At 35.0% G+C, this 8,142-nt stretch overlaps 1 pseudogene; it reads left to right on the forward strand.

The window, feature by feature from the left end:
• Nucleotides 1-7,929, forward strand: LOC126590531 (histone H2A-like; annotated as a pseudogene).
• Nucleotides 7,930-8,142: the final 213 nt, after the last annotated feature.

Genomic DNA, 8,142 nt, shown 5'->3' on the forward strand with positions numbered 1-8,142 from the left:
CATCCCACCCTATAAAGCGCATCCTCAAACAGATTACCTAAACCACTGTCTGAAAATTTTCAATTCTTTCTCTCCATTTCCGATTTGGATAATTGAGTCAAAAGGGTCTCAGATTCTCAGTGATTTAGGGTTGAGATATGGAGACTGGTGGTAAGTTGAAGAAAGGTGCCGGGGGAAGGAAGGGCGGTGGTCCGAAGAAGAAGGCGGTGACCCGGTCCGTCAGAGCCGGCCTCCAGTTCCCAGTCGGAAGAATCGGTCGCTACTTGAAGAAGGGGAGGTATGCTCAGAGAGTCGGGTCTGGAGCTCCGGTTTACTTAGCCGCTGTGCTCGAGTACCTCGCAGCTGAAGTAAGTTTCTCTCTCCTCTCTCAAGATTGATTTGTGGGTTTGATCTTGTTTTCTCGGCTAGGGTTTGAGTTTTGAGTGTCTGTGTTGTGCTTAATTTTGGGTGTATGTGTTAGCAGGTTTTTCCCCTAAATTTTGAGTTTTGAGTGTATGTGTTAGCAGGTTTTTCCCCTAAATTTCTGTTTGGTTGCCGAGAAAATTCCTGATGTGGGTTTTCTTGTTTTGTCCAGGTGCTGGAATTGGCTGGAAATGCAGCTCGGGACAACAAGAAGAACAGGATTATCCCAAGGCATCTGCTACTTGCTGTGAGGAACGATGAGGAGCTTGGAAAATTGCTTGCTGGTGTGACCATTGCTCACGGCGGCGTGCTTCCAAACATTAACCCAGTCCTCCTGCCCAAGAAATCAGAAAAGGCCGCCGGAAAAGAGCCAAAATCGCCATCGAAGGCTACCAAGTCTCCCAAGAAGGCTTAGGTTTCTCCATCAAATCAACCCACCAAATGTTTAGCTTTTTATGAATCAAACCTCCATGTTTAGATTTAGTTCGTGACCCTCCCCATTTGTATGTAATCTGTATGCAGGTCTATGTCTTTGTTGGTTGTAGGGAAAAGAGATACCAAGACTTGAAATTCCAATAATCTTATGTGATGATGATGTTCAAGTTTTAGGTTTATTGATCTTGTTGGAATCCATTTATGAAACCCCTTGTTTCTGGCATTACTTCCGTTTGGTATGTGTGTATGATGAGATGTGAGATTCTCTTATTCCCTTTGATTTGAGGTGCTATTTGTTGATGGGTTGCTTTATCGAATGCTTTTGAAGAAAGGAACCTCCTTTTTGCTTTTCTCAGGCATATGATTTCCTGTTTTATGCCATATTCCCTTTGCCTTATTTAGCACCTTTCTTAACTCTTAATCACTTGCGCTGATTTGAGTGGATTGAATAAGTCAATCTGGTTGATTACTGCGTAACTTTGTTATATTCAAGGTTTGTTAAGGAGTTGATTGAATAACTCAAACTAGTTGATTACTGAGTAACTTGTCATAGGATTAGGATTTTCTTTCTTTCTCTTTCCATCCTTCTTCATTTTCTCTTTTTACATTATTTATTTTGTCTTTTTTTTTTCTTTACAAAAAATTAATATAAAATATTGATGTAATTTTGTTCAAATAAGAGGGACGTGAATAAAAGAAGGGAGATAATTCTACTCTATGTCTCTGGTTATATTCAAGGTTTGTTGATGGCGGAAATGATAAAAATATTTTCATCTTTGAGGTTGAAGATGTATTACTCATGTAGGAATTTTATCATTTCTAGTGTTGTCAAAAGGTTTTTTTTAGTACCAATGCTTGGTGGTTCAAGTGTTAAGAAGTTTGTTCTTCTTAAGCAAGGTCTCAAGCAGGCCTGGCAATTCCTGACACGACCCGATAACCCGACACGACACGACACGAAATTAACAGGTGTTCGGGTCGACACGATAACGAAACGGGTCATTATCGGGTAACCCGATAAGCACCTGTTAAGATAACGGGTTTGTTCGGGTATACACGTGGGTAACACGATACACGATAAGCAGAATATTAATTTAATAATTTATAACCCTAAAAAAATACTATAATAATTATATATATATATTAATTTAACAATTTTATACCCCTAAAAACTATAATAATTATATATATATATATATATATATATTAAATTAACTATAATAATTATAATAATTATATATACTATAATAATTATACCCAAAATATTAACTATAATAATTATATATATATATATATATATTAAATTTTATACCCCTAAAAACTATAATAATTATACATACAAAATAAATAGATTTAAATCTACTTAATAAATAAATATATATATACACACACACACTATTGAACTTCATGGGATACGAATTATACGAAACTAATTTCAACGATCCAACCGTCAAACATGTCGCATACGCCAAAAATTGCAAAAAACAAACATTCAGAGAGCAAGTAACGGGACAAAACTTTTCGATGGTTATAAACGAAAAATCACGATTTAACGGTCATTTTAACTCCGATTTTGATGATTTTTTACAACCACACTCCTTGACCCTATATGAATACAATGATTGAATTCGATCTTCAATTTAAAATATTTACACTAGTGGATACCACAAAATCTTATGTTATACTTAATAAAAGTATGAATAAACTCTTAAGTATTAGTGAATCTATTGTTTTGATGGGATACTCATTCTACAAAACTAGTTTCAATGATCAAACCGTCAAACATGTTTGTATATACTTCGAGATCGCATACGCCAAAAATTGCAAAAAACAAACATTCAGAGATCAAGTAATGGGACAAAAGTTTTCGACGGTTATAAACGAAAAATCACGATTTAACGGTTATTTTAACTCCGATTTTGATGCTTTTTTACAACTACACTCCTTGACCCTATATGAATACAGGTAATGAATTCGATCTTCAATTTAAAATATTTACACTAGTGCATACCACAAAATCTTATGTTATACTTAATAAAAGTATGAATAAACTATTAAGTATTAGTGAATCTATTGTTTTGATGGGATACTCATTCTACGAAACTAGTTTCAAAGATCCAACCGTCAAACATGTTTGTATATACTTCGAGATCGCATACGTCAAAAATTACAAAAAACAAACATTCAGAGATCAATTAACGGGACAAAACTTTTCGACGGTTATAAAAAGAAAAATCACGATTTAACGGTCATTTTAACTCTGATTTTGATGATTTTTTGCAGCTACACTCCTTGACCTTATATGAATACAATGATTGAATTCGATCTTCAATTTAAAATATTTACACTAGTGGATACCACAAAATCTTATATTATACTTAATAAAAGTATGAATAAACTATTAAGTATTAGTGAATCTATTATTTTGATGGGATACTCATTCTACGAAAATAGTTTCAATGATCCAACCGTCAAACATGTTTATATATACTTCGAGATCGCATACGCCAAAAATTGCAAAAACAAACATTCAGAGATCAAGTAACGGGACAAAATATTTCGACGGTTATAAACGAAAAATCACGATTTAACGGTCATTTTAACACCGATTTTGATGATTTTTTACACCTACACTCCTTGACCCTATATGAATACAATGATTGAATTCGATCTTCAATTTAAAATATTTACACTAGTGGATACCACAAAATCTTATGTTATACTTAATAAAAGTATGAATAAACTCTTAAGTATTAGTGAATCTATTGTTTTGATGGGATACTCATTCTACGAAACTAATTTCAATGATCCAACCGTCAAACATATTTTTATATATTTCGAGATCGCATACGCCAAAAATTGCAAAAAACAAACATTCAGAGAGCAAGTAACGGGACAAAACTTTTCGACGGTTATAACGAAAAATCACGATTTAACGGTTAATTTAACTCCGATTTTGATGATTTTTTACAACTACACTCCTTGACCTTATATGAATACAATGATTGAATTCGATCTTCAATTTAAAATATTTACACTAGTGGATACCACAAAATCTTATGTTATACTTAATAAAAGTATGAATAAACTCTTAAGTATTAGTGAATCTATTGTTTTAATGGGATACTCATTCTACGAAACTAGTTTCAATGATCCAACCGTCAAACATGTTTATATATATTTCGAGATCGCATACGCCAAAAATTGCAAAACAAAAACATTCAGAGAGCAAGTAACGGGACAAAACTTTTCGACGGTTATACACGAAAAATCACGATTTAACGGTTAATTTAACTCCGATTTTGATGATTGTTTAGAACTACACTCCTTGACCTTATATGAATACAATGATTGAATTCGATCTTCAATTTAAAATATTTACATTAGTGGATACCACAAAATCTTATGTTTATACTTAATAAAAGTATGGTATAGTACTATTGTTTTATTTTTTTTCATAATTATTTTGGTAAACTTCTCATAATTTGAATGATTTTTAATGTTTGGTTTTTCTATGCTTAGTTTATGCAGAAGATAGTTATGACGTGGAAAACCTTACTGAAAATATCATCAACATAACTCTTGAAGGCAATAGATCAAGCCAAAGTTCCAATGCAATTTAATGATGATCGATGTAAATCGAGGATTTTGTAAATTGAGGTTTAAACTTTTGAGAAAGATTTCACAACCTTGAAAACAAAAACTGTTTCATTTTGCATATCCTTGCACATTTAAAATTTGTAATAGATTAGTAGTGTATGTATTATTTTTTTATTAGGCTCTTATTTTTTAGTGTAGATGTAGTACTTAAACGACAAATGTGTTTTAATGTTTTGAAGTAATATTTATGTGGCAATGTGTGGTATGTGCAAATTTAAGAAAAAAAATATATTTTTCTTAACGGGTCATAACGGGTCATAACGGGTCGGGTCACTTTACCCGTTGGGTAAAGTGACACGACCTGTTAAGGACCCGTTAAGATAACGGGTGTGACACGACACGACCCATTAAGATAACAGGTGTTACACGAAAACGACACGAACACGACTGACACGACCCGTTTGCCAGGCCTGCTCTCAAGTTCGAGCCTTGTGAATGGAGAAGTCAACATTGGGAGATCTTGCTCCCGAATGGGGTTCGACTTGGCTCAAGGGATTAGTCATCGCCTACGTGCAGGAAAACCCTAGATTCATCCAAAAAAGGTTTTTTTAGTTAAAATAGTTTATGAAATTGGTTAATTTCTTATTTTGATTCTTGACGATGGAAATCGATAAAAGTAGTTCTTGAGTTTATTTATTATAAATTATTTTGGTTATTTCACGAAAAACTTGTCAATATTTCCATTAAGATGTTGGGTTAACAAAAATGCTGTAAAAAGTGATCACATCATGTGGCTATTAATGTGACAATTTAATGAATGTATTGACAAAAGAACCAAAATAATTTATTGATAAATTCATGGACTACTTCTATTGATTTTCATTATCAGAGAATAAAGTAAGGAGTTATGTTAAACTTATGGACCATTTTGACACCTCCTTAAAATGATAGGATTTGTGAGTTCTTTCTCACTTTAATCGCTTCAGAATGAAAATTCGTCCAACTTTACTTTCAATGCACCTTTGGAGTTGATCAGCCCAATCCAATCCTTGATACTAAATGACAATTGGTGTTTTTGGGTAGAATTCCTTGCCCAAATTTGCAAGCCCTTTCTCTCCTCCAACAAACCCAGCAAACCCAGCTCGCCTAGCTCATTTTACTTGAACCACAGCCGGATAAACGAGCCTTCAGTAAGCTCATGACGGCGGTGTTTGGCAGCCATCTTCTTCCCAATAGACCGGCGCAGGGTAAGGTGAAATGAGATGCGCAAATGGCGTAGTTGGAATTCTGCGCATGTCTGTCTTGGCCAGGATTTTACTCACTCGCCACTCCTGCTCCAAATTGTTCGTTTCAGGTCTGCCAAACTTATCCCTTTCCTCCGTTTTATTTCTTTTTGAGTTTTGTTTTTCATTTTCTTCTGGGTCCATTTTATTTGAGTTAAATTTTGTGGTCGAAGCCTTCTTTTTTGGACAAACAATACGGATAATTTACGCTAAATTCATCTAAACTGTCGAAGAAAACTCGAACTTGGGTGCAGAGGGGGAGTGCACTGCTCTAGCCACCTCCGCCAATCCCAGGTTGAAAACTTATCACTAGCTAAATCAATCACTATAAAGGGTTTGCAGAATTGGCAACGGGCGGTGTGCCCGCACTCTTGCACCGGAATTTGAACCCCCTTCACTGCAGATAAGAGCAGTTTAGAATATCGCATTTGTATTTGAATTGTTGATGAAAGATATAACATTGAATTTTTGGATTTTAACTTCAAAGGCTTTTGATATTGTAATTACACTACAGCTTAAGTTGTCTGTAATATGCAGGACTTTCCTGGGATACAAACGAACCTGTTCTTAAGGAAGCTTTTGGAAAACATGGTGAAATAATTGAAGGTAACATTAAACTCTTTGTGGTTGTTATATTTGTAGATCTTTATTTTCTTGTGGATGATGTAATGATACCATGTACTTACTTGAGCAATTGGGTCATCGTATTAAACAGTTAAAGTTATATGTGATCACGTGAGTGGGAAATCGAGAGGTTATGGATTTGTGAAGTTTACTTCTGAAAGTGAAGCCACCACTGCTCTCAAGGAGATGGATGGTCAGGTAGTTTCATCTATCATGATTAATTTCTTTGTAATTGGCATGTGTGGAAAGCTTGAAATCAGCCCGCTACCTTCTTAGAAATGAAAAGTGGTATTATTGTTTCATGTTTGTGTTCTTTTCAGGTTCTGGATGGCAGACAAATCCGGTTGCAATTTGCACACAAGGAATAGTGACATTGATTTCAGGTAAAATTTACTTAGTAGATAAAAGTTTCATAGGATTTAAGTGCTCCTTTACGCTACTCTATGTTTTGGTTCTTTCCATGGAGTTCATTGATGAATTTGTATACGGCTAATTTTCATTGGTTGGAATTACTTTATTGGTTTGGGTGTGTATTCTTTGGTTACCACTTGCTGCTTCGCTGCTAGCTATGCCTTATATAACCAAGATCCAATTTTTCATGTGAAGGAAGTGACCAATTATTCATGTCTTGAAAACCTGGAAATTTCAACATTTTGGGAAGGGTTTCGGGTTAGAAAAATGATTTACCACCAAAATGTCTTGCTTCTCATGGATAGTAAAGGAGGTTATAGGCGGAGTTTGGCTTTTCATATTTCTGTCTCAGAAGATTGCTTGACCATCAATTGACACTGTTATAATGATTATTGCCTGTAGGATTTAGCTTACAATTGTCCAATTGATAATATATATCGTATAATTGGTTAGATTGGTTACAAAACATGGTGTTCTAAGGGAGTGTGGATGGTGGGAGGGAGCATAGGTTAAACTTTCTTCCATTTGCTCCCTGGACATATCTGTCTTGAACATGTAAGTGAGGACTATAGAGATTTGCATACCGTCTCAAAGTTGCATCTCCAGGGTTCCATTTGTTTTAGTACAGGGTTTGGTTGTTCTTAGAAGTTTTTCTGATCCAGTGTACGGTACTGTTGAAACTTTTGCATGATATAAGATATTAGCTATGAACCTATACCTGCGAGATCGTATTTTAAATGTAATCCAGAAAGCTGGTTTTTTGTTTATTTTGGAGCATGTATAATTTACGTTAGGATGCGCCAACTTACAGAAGAATACATGCTCCTTTTTCAGTGTATAGCGTCTCCCATCTGCCAGTATGTCAAATGTTTAAGTGGTAATGTCATGTCTTGGTGCTTTATTGAGCTGGTACAGTGGACTGGAGGGGGCATGATGTTGTTGGTGGTGGTAACCAGCAAGTCCAAGTTTGAGTCGCTCACAAATTTTTGTCTTCAAATGATAATTCTGTAAGTTCGTATTATAATTTTTTTGGAGTTCCTCTTGTTATCAATTCCGTAAATGAAATCAATATATTTGAAGAGACTTCATCAAACGTTATTAAGAAACATATATATTTCCCATGGCATTAAGAGACATTTTCCTCATGGTGGTCAATTGAAATTATCTGAATCGAAAACTTGTGTACTTTTAGTCTTACATATGGTTTGGATCTTTTGGTACGGCAAGGGTAGTATCTCCAAGGCTTAGCAGTTGGATGATCATGTTCATACACAAAAATAGGGAAAGGAACTAAGACCTTCACGCCCTTCTTGCCCCAGCCCTCCTGTCCATTTTGAGGTGGCTTTGCATGAGTACATATATCACATACACTGTGTTGGTTCTTGGGTAC

The sequence above is a fragment of the Malus sylvestris genome, chromosome 11 (genome assembly GCF_916048215.2).
Source record: "Malus sylvestris chromosome 11, drMalSylv7.2, whole genome shotgun sequence".
Classification (NCBI taxonomy): Eukaryota; Viridiplantae; Streptophyta; class Magnoliopsida; order Rosales; family Rosaceae; genus Malus; species Malus sylvestris.